Raw genomic sequence first — 12861 nt, forward strand, 5'->3', positions numbered from 1 at the left:
GATTCATGCATTTCTTTGCTGAGCGGTGAAGAAGATGAGCAGCCCCTCTCATCTGCCCCATAGTGACAGCTACTATCCCATAGGTGACTGGAAAGGTGTCGGCAGCCCCACCAACAAATTTGGCTCCCCTTTTAAGGTCCTGAACATACTGTGCAAGCTGAGGCTGTGAGGGAAAAGCCTCCTAAGTGAAGTGAGGAGCGGGATGCTCCGCTCTAGGTATTGTGTGTCCCCAGGGGGAAGAAGGAAAGCTGTGGCTGGCATTTTACGCCACACTGTGGGCCACTCTCACCCCCCACAAACACAAGGGGATAGGGGGAAAGCTTCAGCAAGCAGTCTCCTACTGAGCCCAGAGAGATCATTTCTGCTCCACTGTGTAGATTGGACCCAGTGCTCACTGGATCTCTGATAAATAAGGCAGCCTTTACACATCAGCTATGCTGGCCTATTTCTGCTTTTCATGAGTATCTGTACCCCCAGACAACATGAATGCAAAAAGAAAGAGCTATTCTGTTGAGTACAAGAAAGAAATTGTGGAGGACTCCAAGGGCAAGAATCTTACGGCTTTCTGCAAAGAGAAGAAGCTGGATATCCAAATGGTCTGAAAATGACAGGCAGAATATGATAACCTCAGTCTACATGTGAATAGAGGAAATGCTAAGAAGTGCAAGTGTGGTTCAGGTAGGCAACCTTTACTTCCTGAGCTGGAAGACATGATCGGTGAATGGATTGCTGACAGGAGAACAAAGGCTTTGAAAATCGACAACACTGTTTAATTTGGAAGATGCTGAAGTTATTAAGCGAGCACTTGCATTCAAGTCCCTTGTTGATGGCATCGACTTTTCTAAATACAAACTTTGCAACATGATCACTATGGATGAAGCTGCAGTGTTTATGTGTCAAGGAGCCCAAATGACAATTGAACAAAGGGGTGCCTCCTCAATTTATGTTCTCTCCACTGGTCATGAAAGTTCCCGCGTTACCTGTATTTTGGCAATTCATCTGGATGGAAAGAAGGTCATACCTCTTATCACCACTAAGGGCAAGAAAGATAAGATTGAATATGTTTCCAACATTTATGTTCTTGAAACCAAAAGAGTCTAGTGCATACAAGCAGTTATAAGGAAGTGGCTTGATTTAATGCTGCCACTTGTTTTGTGAGGTGGCCAAAGAGGTCTGCTAGTCTGGGATTCAGCCAGCACTCACCATGGTAAATACATGGAGAACTTCCTTGAAGAGAGAAGAATAGATCAAATAATGATTCCTGCAGGAATGACTGCCTATCTGCAGATCCTTGATATTGCAATAAACGAGCCATTCAAAGACCATTTGTGCATGGAATTAATGACTACATTGAAAATAGAATGACAAGAAATCAACGTGGAAACTTTGTGAAGCCTAGACTGCAAGAGGTCTTGATTTGGGTAAAAAATTAATGGGATAAAATCACTGAAAGTGTTGTTACCAATGCACTCTGAGCAGGTGACATAAGAGCTGCTCATTTAGTGAGAGCTCTATTGCTCAACATGAGAGATTGGGGCCAATGGTTCTAAAGGAAATAGAGTCACAAGAAATTCAGGATGGAATTCTGGGTTTGGAGAGTTATGATGATATTCCAGAAGAGATGACTTAACTATATTTGAATAAATGTAGATGGTTGTACCATACTTTAAAAAAAAATAACACATTCTCTGAAAATAAGTCCTAGGGTGTCTTCTTGAGGAAAAATAAATATAAGACCCTGTCTTATTTTCAGAGAAATGCAGTATTTCTCGGAGCAGATGTGTTCTTCCTTAATTAGCTTCACATTTCATTTTGTTTTCAAGCTTCTTACCCAGCTCTTCTCTCCCATCTCTTCTCTCGGCCATCTATTTTCTGTAACTTTGAGGCATGACAATGCTATCCCACTGTGTCATGCTTGTCCTTCTCTTTCACAGTCCCTTCTCTTCAGTCACTCAATTCTTCATATGTTTTTCTTCCTAAAAATATAAATAAACACAATGGAGATTATCATATCTCACTGTTTGAGAGTAAGAATTGGTTAAGACTTTCTGGAAAGAAGTCCAGCCGCATGCATCAGGAGTTTTAATGATAATACCCTTCATTTTAAGCATTCTCTGGACAGGGCCCCCTCTAGTAGATATAGTAGAGGTATAGAGAATGAGTCATGAACAAGCCTGTTCCTTTGATGTTATTATACTAGTAACTTATTTCAATATCACAGCATCACTTACACAAATTATTGCACATCCAAATATTGAAAAATTATAATGTTATTATTAACATTATATTCACAGAAAATTGTAATATTATGGGATAGTGCATTAAGTAAAGAAAGATGTGAAATTTTATCTATACTTAGATTCATAAATGCAATAGATGGAAACATTTAAATGAAATAGCATTTGTTAAGCATTGGTCTATCACTTTTAAATGCAATTATTATAATATGCTATTAAGTACATTTTTTCTCCTTACTTTCCAATTGAGCATTCTTTAAAATTTGCTATTTCTATCTTTCCTTTCAACTTCAGCACATTTATTCTGATATCCCTGTGTATTTTGTTTCACTTGCCCTCATTTGCTTAACAAACATCTATTGAGCACCATGCAGACAAAGACAAGAGGAAACACTTCAAACTGTGAAGGATAGGGATTGCTGGCATTTGAAGTACAAATGATTTTTCTTTTCTTCTTCATTTTCTTTCAAAACTATCCACAATGGGCAAGTTTTCATTTAATAACCAAACAGAAGTAAATACTCTGTAAGAAACTTACTATTACCTTGCACATTTTTCATAATTTCTTCATGATTAAATTTCGTTTTAGTCTTTCTGCTATACTTTACCAGTTTAATCTTCCAATTCTTAAATTTGACTTTGTGAATAATAAAAATATTTGTGGAAATTTTAAAAAAATACAAATAAACAGAAAATAAAACTTAAATTATCTCATCCCTTGGAAAGAGATAACACATGCACTTATGCTATGTGGTCTTTATTATATGATATATATATAATAAATATTAGTAATAATAGAAAATAACTGATCAGAATTCAATTTTATAGGTTTATCATTACTGATTAAATTAGATAGCTGTGACTGGACATTTAATTTATTGCCAGTTTATTGCCATTACAAATGATGTGGACTTAAGCATCCTTGTACATGTCTTACACATTTATTAAGTCATATATTCATATAAAATCCTTAGAAAATGAACTTTTTGTAACAGAGGTTACAGATAATTTAAAGCTTTTGTTACCATATTGTTAAAAACATTTTTAGAGGGCAATACAAGTTTATTTTTCTATCAATAATACATGTAAGTACCTGCAGTAAATTACAGCTCATGTTTTTACATTATATTTTTATTACTACCGAATTTTTGCATTTTTTCATATCATTTCTGACCCTTTTTTATTTAATACATTGTCTATTCTCAATTGCCATTTATTTTTCTTGTCAATATAAAATATGTTTTAAGAGTACATATCTGTGTTGTGAGATACTAACTGTATGTGGATCTTTCTTTCTTTTATTTCATCATATTATAGGGGTACAAATATTGTTAGGGTTACATATATTGCCCCTGCAACCTCTCCTCCCAAGACGTGCCAGAGCTTCAAGCGTGTACAATCACCAGGTGGTGCACACCACACCCATTATGTAAGTATACACCATTCTTCTCCTCCCCCTTCCCACCTGCTCACCACCCAGTAAAAGTTTTTTTTGTTTTCTTTTGTTTTTTTGACAGATTGGTTACATTGTATATCTTTGCTTCTCTCTAAGAAGGGTTAGAGGTATGCCCTCTAACCCTTCCCCCCCCACAATGCTCACCACATCCCTAAGATGTGGGTCTCCCTCCCCCGAATCCCTGGTGAACATTATGACCATTTGAGCACCATAATTTTAATCAGTCAGTACCAGTTTTATGGTGAGTAGATGTGGAGCCCATTTTCCATATCTTGTGTCACCTCATTTTGGATAACGGGCTTAAGCTTAATCCACGATAGCATAAACGGTGATAGTTCACTGTCATTTCTTAGAATTGAGTAGTATTCCATTGTGAGCATATACCACATTTTACTTATCCACTCATGAATTGACGGGCATTTGGATTGTTTCCATGACCATGCAATAGTGAATTGTGCTGCTATAAACATTCGGGTGAAGATGTCTTTATAAATAGACATGTCTTTATAAATAGAATGTCTTATGCTCTTTGGGGTAGATGCCCAACAATGCTATAGCTGGGTCGAATGGTATTTCTATTTCTAGCTGTTTGAGATATCTCCAAATTATTTTCCACAAAGATTGCATTAATTTGCAGTCCCACTAGCAGTGTAAGAGTGTTCCTGTCTCTCTGCATCCTCGCCAGCATTTGTTGTTTTGGAATTTCTTGATATAGGCCATTCTCACTGGTGTTAGGTGGTATCTCATTGTGGTTTTGATTTGCATTACTCTGATGATCAGAGATGTTGAGCATTTTTTTATATGTTTGCAGGCCATTATTCTGTCTTCTTTGGAGAAGTTTCTGTTCATTTCCATTGCCCATTTCTTTATGGGATTGTTTGATTTTTTTCTTGTTAATTCTTTTAAGTTCTAGATAGATTCTTATTATTAGACCTTTATCAGAGATGTAGAGAGCAAATATTTTCTCCCACTCTGTGGGTTATCTATTTGCTCTACTGACAGTTTCCTTGGCTGTGCATAAACTTTTTAATTTGATCAGATCCCATTGGTTTATTTTTGATACTGCAGCAATTGCCTTGGGGGTCTTCCTCAATAATTCTTTGCCTACACCAATGTCTTATAGGGTTTTCCCAACATCTTCTTCTAGGATTCATAAGGTTTCATGCCTTAGGTCTAAGTCTGTTATCCATCTGGAGTGAATTTTTGTGAGAGGTGAGAGGAAGGGATCTTGATTCACTCTTCTGCATGTAGCTATTCAGTTTTCCCAGCACCATTAATTGAAGAGAGATTATTTTCCCCATTTTATGTTTTTGTCAGCTTTATCAAAGATTAGGTTACTGTGTACTGATGGTTTCATCTCTGGTGTCTCATATCAATTCCAGATATCCATGCTTCTGTTCTTGTGCAAGTCCCAGGCTGATTTAACTATTATTGATTTATAATACAGCTTGAAGTCAGGAAGACTGATGCCTCCCAGTTTGTTCTTTTTACTTAAGATTTCTTTGGATATACAAGGTTTTTTTCTGGTTCCATACAAAGTAAAGATTATTTTTTCTAGATTTGTAAAGAATGCTGGTGGTATTTTGATGGGGATTGCATTGATTCTGTAGATACTTTTAGCTAATATTGATATTATAATGATATTGATTCTACCAATCCATGAACAAGCTAGATTTTTTCATCTGTTTAAATCATCTGCAATTTCTATTTTTAGTGTTTCATAGTTCTCATTGGATAAATCTTTTGTATCATTCCTTAAGTATACTCCTAGATATTTAACTTTCTTTGGGGCTATAGTAAAGGGAGGAGGAGGCAATATGGCGTCTGCCGCGCCACTCGGGTCTGTGCACATGGAGGTGCCCAGAGGGAGTTGGGAGTTGGGAGCCTGGTGCCACGTCCGCTACAGGCTCACCACTAGCTGGCGGCGGCGGTCTCTGGGCTGGTGTCCGCAGGTCTCTCCACCCGCTGGGGAGCCCACCAGCAGTCCCAAATGCAGGGGAGGGGAAAGGTGACTTGTCCACCTACCCTTCCCACTTGTCTCAGGGATGCTCCAGCGGTCTCAGCTTCCAGTTCTCCTCTGCAGCCTCCTCCCTTGTAGTCTCCCAGGGTCTCAGGTACCCCTCCTTCCGGTCCCTTTTCCGCTGTATGCTCGTCTTCTTGCTTCTTTTTTCTAATTTCTGCTAGAATCTGTCTTTTCTGCAGAGACACTCTGTCTGGCGGTGTTTCTCGTCCACCATCTTGATCCTTCCCCCTATGATGTCTTTTATTTCTTTTTCTTTCTTTATTGTACTAATTAGAAGCTCCAATATCATTGAAGAAAAGAGATGACAGCCACATGTTGCTATTTATCATGGGAAAATGCATTCAGGCTTCAACTATTAAGAATGATGTTAGCTGATATTAACTATAGCTCTCTTTTTATATGTCCTTTATGAGGTTAAGGAAGGTGCCCTCCAATCCTGTTTGCTGAGTTTTTAGTAGGAATTGATGCTACATCTTATGAAATGATTGTTCTGTGTTGATTTTGATGATCATATAGTTTTTCTTTATTTTTCCCTAGCAATATTCTTTGCTCAAAAATTCTTTGTTCATCTTTTAATTAAGATGAACATACTATATGTTTTCAAACATTCTTGATTTTACTATTTGTGAATTTGTTTAAATTACATGTAATTAAATTACATCTTTTATTCTTTACATGTATATTTATATTTCTAAAAGCATCATATAGTTTACTTCTTCCATTTTTTTCCTTTTTTTTCTTTTTTATTTCAGCATATTATGGGGGTACAAATGTTAAAGTTATGTATATTGCCCTTACCCCTTTTTTAAATCTATTCTGATCATCCCTGACTTTCTTCAGGGTGCTTAGGCCACTTTATTTAATGTTTTTCCTTGTATGGTTAGCTTTAAGTCTATCTGTCATCTTGCTATTTTCTGTTTGAAGCATATATTCTTTGTTCCTTTTTACCTTTTCTGCCTGTTTTAGATTAACTTAATATATGTATGGAATATTTTTTCTTCATCTTTTAATCATATATAACTATTTTTTATTTTAATCATTACCTTATTATTTGTAGTATTGATGTGAAACTCACAGTCTTCCTTCAAGTGATATTACACCACTTCATATATAGTAGAAGAAAACAGCAAATTATGTGATTTTGACAAACACAAAACTTATAAGTTCTCTTTATTCCTCACAAATACATACCACAAATATGTACATGTATACATTCATACTAATGGGCATATACATTAATACATATACATGTATATGTATTTGTGTTTTGTATATGTTTATATGTATATACATATAAATATATTTCATTTAGGGTGTTTTCAGGATTTTTTTTGTAGGTATTATTTACCTTGGGTGTTAGATTGTGACCTCTCACCAAGACAATTCCTACAATTTTCTCCCTAATTTGGGTTTTAGTATCATAGCTCTGATACTTGAGATATGTACATTAATATCTTCAAAGTATTGATTAAATTTTTATTCTTGATAAAAATATACTCTGCCATGCTTGAAGATTTCTCTTCTTACTTAAATTATAATGAAACTCAGTCTGTGTAGTTTTTCTCTCCAGCATGGACCCTCTGATAAATATGAAGTTTTGAACTCTGAACAAAAATCTTCTCACATTTATTACATTTGTAAGGTCTCTATCCATTGTGGACTCTCTGATTGACACTAAGATTTGTGCAAAGACTGAAGCCCTTACCACACTCCTCACATTTTTAAGGTTTCTCTGTTGTGTGGACTCTGATGAACACGAAGATTTGTACTCTGACTAAAGCCTTTACCACACTCTTCACATTTATATGGTCTCTCTCCAGTGTGGAATCTCTGATGGGTATAAAGATTCATGCTAAGACTGAAGCCTTTACCACACTCCTCACATGTACAAAGTCTCTCTCCTGTATGAATTGATGAATGTGGAGTTTGGAGCTCCTACTAAAGCTCTTGCCACAAACACTACACTTATAAGGTCTCTCACCTGTGTGTACTCTTTAATGTATACCCCAATCTAAGCTTCTGGTAAATCTTTTACCAAGCTCTTGACATGTATATGGCTTCTGTTCTGTATGAACTCTCAGATGAATAAAGAGTTTTGAGCTTGCAAAGAAGCCCTCATCACACTCATCACACTTATACAGCCTTTCCCCTGTGTGAACGCTCTGATTTCCCTAGATCTGTACTTCTAATAAAGTCCTTACCACACTCATTACATTTGTAGTGGTTTTCTCCTGTATTGATTCCCTGATGAACATGAAAATTTGTATAATAAAATAAATGAATTCTTTATCACATTCTTCACATTTATGAGGTTTCTTCCCTGTGTGGATCATCATGTGTCAATTTAGTTTTGATCTTCTGCTGAACTCTGTTCCATAATCATTATACTGGTAAGACTTCTCTCTCATGTTTTGTGTTTATTATATTGGTGTAAGCTCAAAGTTAAATAGTTACCTGAAGGAAATGAACAAAAACTTTTCAGAAGAAGACATAATAATGGCCAGCAAACATATAAAAAAATCCTTAACATATCTGATAGAACATTTTCACACTGTGTATAAACCATGTGGATTTTCTCATTCTCTTCAAAATTTGAACTTTTCTTAAGAAAATTTTCACAGTGACTTAATTTCACTTTTTCATGGGTCTTCTGATGACTATAAATGACAAACTGTACTTTCCAAGAGGAAGTTGTCTTACACTCACCACGCTCACAGGTGTGCTGTTCCACAAGCTCTTCTGCCTGGGTACTTTGCCCTTTTGTTTCATCCTCAAATACTGAAGAGGATTGTTCCTCTAAATTAGATGCAAGATGACCTTGGAATTTCTTTGAACCACTTTCCGTGGGACAGTTTTTCCTCAATGGTATTTTGTCCTTGATGTTGTGTTGGATCAGAAAATAACCTCTGCTTCCTTCAGAATTTTGGCAGTCACTCACAAAAGAGTCATTGAAATGCACCTGCTTTGTGACTTTCCAAGGCAAATACTCTTGGTTTTCTAAATTTGTGACAACATCCCCTTGGTAATTCACCACTGACTTCCTAGTTCTGGATACCTTAGTTTACATTCCTTTAAGAATAAAAATAATTAAGCAGTAAGAATAAGTAAAGACTTTGAGGATTGTGAGAATTCTGAATAAAGAAATGTCCAACCTTAAGCCAAAACCAATGAACTGTCTTGGCTCTCTTTCCTAACTTTCATGTCTTTTGACTCTGTATATCTGAGGATAGTGGGTGATGGATGCTAGAATCCTTGCTGCAATAACTCAGAACTAAGTGCACCTATGGCACAATTAAAAATAAGCTAAGTCCAACCAGTGAGATACAAATTAAGAGCTGAAAGTTAAAAGAAATATAACAATGACAGGAATATTTTTCACATGAGCAAATGGATGTCCCTATCTATAAGCCTTCAATCTCTTTTGGTCAAAAAAAGTTATGAATTCATTTATCTGCTTTAAATTTATTTCATTTCTTCAGTTTGTTAGGGTCAATTTCCCTTAAATTAATTTTAAGTACACATCTACTATTTATCAAACATTATGCTAACTAGGTATCTAGGATACAAAAATTAAAAGGGTAGAGTCCTCTGATGATCTTATAGTGGAAGGGGAGAGACAAATGCCATGACATTATAGTCCAATAAAATGTAAATTTAAATAAATTCTTAGTTGTAAAAAGAGGCATCTTACCTAGAATGAAGGGCTCAGGAGAAAGTTCTAGGAGCAGATGTTGTCTGAAATAAACTTTCTAATATGAATAAGATTTAATGAGATAAGGAAAACACAACTCTATATCCTCACATGAACACTACCACGGAAGTGAGATAGTATGTCTTGTTTCATAAACTTCAGAGAGTTCATAATTGACAGACTAGAGAATTTAAGGAAGATACTGATAATTATACCAAATGGGAAATGAGGTGTAGACACAAGGAGATGAGATCTAAGAGGTCATCGTGTTAGTGTTATGCAGGATAAGGGAAAAACATTCCACTTATATGTAAGGGAAAGAAGAAATAATAGTTTTAGATGTTATAAATTTAATAGATATGAAGAAATAAGAAACTAAGATACTTCCCACCTGAGGACTTGTGCTTTCTCTGTGTAATAGCAGGGAAGACAACTGGAGAATAAGCAAGGATTTTCAGAATAAGAGAGATTTCTCTTTTAAGAATCTGGCATCAGCCCATATTCATCTTTCAAAAATGTCAACGGCATCAAGACTTTTCAAATCCTTGTGATTTGAATCTGCTATATATGCATAATAGAGTAGTATTTATGAATGCAGACCTCTAGCCAGAGTTCCTGGGTTAGAATCCTTATTCTCCAACTTACTGGCCATGTACCTTGCTTAGGCAACTTGACTTCTCTATGGTACAAATAACCTTATAGTTATATAGATTATTATTATTAGTGAAAATAAAAAAAAAAACAATGCAGAGTTAAATGTAAGATTGCAACTGCAATAATAGTTTAGATATATGAGTAGTCCCCTGTATTAAAGGAATCAAACATTTAAATGGGAAGATGGAATTGAATTCAACTCTTAGACATGGACAGAGACAACTGATAGGAGACATAATAAACAGGCTCAAACAACAAGTAAGTGTACTGACAGAGGATGTCAGGATGACTGACTAAAATGGAAAACGGCTAGATTATGGAAGGCCAGGTTATGGAGTGCCTTGAAATTGCAGGAGGTGCGGAGTTTCTGCCAGTTTTTATTTTTATTCAGGTGAAAGGGAAATCTATGCCTAAAAAGAGAAAAGAAATAATAATGTTAGGAAACTTAGCTAGCCTTTAAAGGAAACTCATCATCAACTGGGGATGAGAAAAGGAGGTCCCTGAAGAGTGGGTTGAACTGCAGCTTTGTCCTGCGACTTTTCTCCTTATCTCACGCATCATCCAGTTCCATGGCTATAATTACCATCTATGTGTCAAGGACTTCCAAATTTTCCTCCAGGCCTACTCCTTCCTGAAGTCTGGCTTTTTAAATCCAACTGCCTGCCTGATGTATTCATTTGGGGGCATGATGGACATCTCAAACTTAGGAAGTCCAAAACAGAATTCTTGATTTTCAGCTCTTCTCCCAAAATTTGTTATGTTTTTCCATATTTCTTTAAATTTTACTACCATCCTTCCAATTACTCAAAACAAACCTTAGAGGTATAATATCCTCTTCTTAGCTTACTTCTGCATCTAATCAACCATTTTTATCAACTTTACTGGATCTTTCCCTATTATATCTCAAATTGGTTTGTCTCCATCTTCACTCCTACCACTATTGCCCTGGCCATCATCATCTTTCACCTAGACTGCTCCAAAGGATCTCCAGCGGATCTTTGTGGCTCCCTATAATCCAGATGCCTCCCTGTTACACAAATCCCCTACCTGGATTCTCATAACCCTACAAGATCTGATCTCTGACTCTCGATCTCACCTCTTATCACTCTATCATTCATTATATTCCAACCATCCTTCTTAGGACCTCCAAGTTTCTTCCCGTCTTAGAATCTGATATTCCTGTACCAGGTTTTTGAAAGGCTTTCTATCATTCATGTTTCCATTGAAATGATACCATCTGAAAAATCAGTGTCCCACCACAGTCACTTTCTCACAACACTCTGTTTTGTTTTCACCAAAGCGGTCATCATGACCTAATGTTACATTTGTTGTTATTTGACTCCTCCATTCTCTCACATCCTCTTCTCACCTCAAACATAGCTCTATATGAGAAGGCACTTTTTAGGTCTTCTTCACTGTTGTATCTCCAGGTTCAAAAAATCAGTGCCTAGTACATGGTAGGCACTCACTAGATAGTTACTGAACGAATGAATGAATGAATGGAAATAAAGTATTTGATAAAGATGGGATTGACTTCAAATTAGAGAGAAAAAAATGGATTAGACAATAATTGAGATAAGCTGTGGAGGACGCAGTAAGAACATCTGAAAAATATTAGGAGAACTTTTCCTAGACTAACTCTTATTTGCTCAATCCAAATTCCCATTGTCCATGTAGAACTTGTGATTTCTCCTGTCCAATATGACTCAAATATACATCCTAAACCTATTCCTTACCTGTTTCTGTTTATTTGGCATGATCTCCTCCATGGTAATGGAGCAACCAATCATAGGTGCTTCCTTATCTGTGACACAGTCTATGTCCTTTTGACCAATAGCAAGCTTGGTCTTTATAAGCACAATGACGTGTGTGTGTGTGTGTGTGTGTGTGTGTGTGTGTGTGTGTGTGTGTATTGTTTAAATTACAAAGTTGCAGCTTGGAATTTATCTCAACCACACTGAGAAGCAGTTACCTTTGGAGTCAATAAACCAAATATATGAACCAATGCACAAGATGTCATCACAGCCAACACAATACCAAATCATATGAGCTAGCAGTTAGCTGGAGCTTGGGGAAAATTCTTGGAAAGATAGGAGCTTCACTTTTAACAGCAAAGGACAGTGGTTAGCATCAGAAGAGCCACAGGTGAGAAAAGCACTCAGTTTGATATCATTACCACACATAAGCAGTGCTTTGCTACTGTGTTATATATGCTTTTGTCTATTATAATAAACCTCCTTTCTTCTAAAAAATGAGGGTATTATCTCCCAATTTTGAAATCCTTGTGGTGTTAAATGACCCGCACAATTTTGGTTATGGGGAGCAGCCATTAAGAAGATAGAGCTAACTTTTAGCCCTCTGGTCACTGCAGGTGGAGGGTAGGAAATTAGAAATACGGTGGTTTCACACATGAAGCATAGAATATGCAAAACATATCCTAGATTCTATACCAAATAGCTTAACAAACATTGGCTATCAATGGGATTATAAAGGGAAGGACGAACATTATTTACAACAGACTTTATTTTCTTCATTTCTGTTTGGTTTGAATGTTTTATCAAACATGTTTTATATCTGAAATTATAATAGACAACACCCAAAAAGCTAAAAGACAAAAGTAGAGAAAATGGCCAAAATATACAGAAAAAAAAACCTTGGTATAAGTGTTTTCTCACAGAAATATAATCAAAGGCACAAATGCTGTAAACCAAATATGTATTTTTAAGTTTTCTGGTAGCCACACTTTAAAAAAGTAAGAGAAAACAGGAAAAGTTAATTTTAAGATATATATTTATTTAAA

The 12861-nt window shown here is 36.1% G+C and overlaps 1 long non-coding RNA gene across 1 annotated transcript; it reads right to left on the reverse strand.

Moving 5' to 3' along the window:
- Window positions 1-1043: 1043 nt before the first annotated feature.
- LOC105871314 (uncharacterized) lies at window positions 1044-12564 on the reverse strand. The gene is made up of 3 exons (XR_012920096.1): window positions 11798-12564; window positions 8423-8785; window positions 1044-1976 (listed from the first exon to the last, which is right to left on the reverse strand). It is a non-coding gene; the product is annotated as an uncharacterized LOC105871314 (long non-coding RNA).
- Between the last annotated feature and the right edge of the window lie 297 nt (window positions 12565-12861).

Source organism: Microcebus murinus, chromosome 7 (assembly GCF_040939455.1).
Source record: "Microcebus murinus isolate Inina chromosome 7, M.murinus_Inina_mat1.0, whole genome shotgun sequence".
NCBI lineage: Eukaryota > Metazoa > Chordata > Mammalia > Primates > Cheirogaleidae > Microcebus > Microcebus murinus.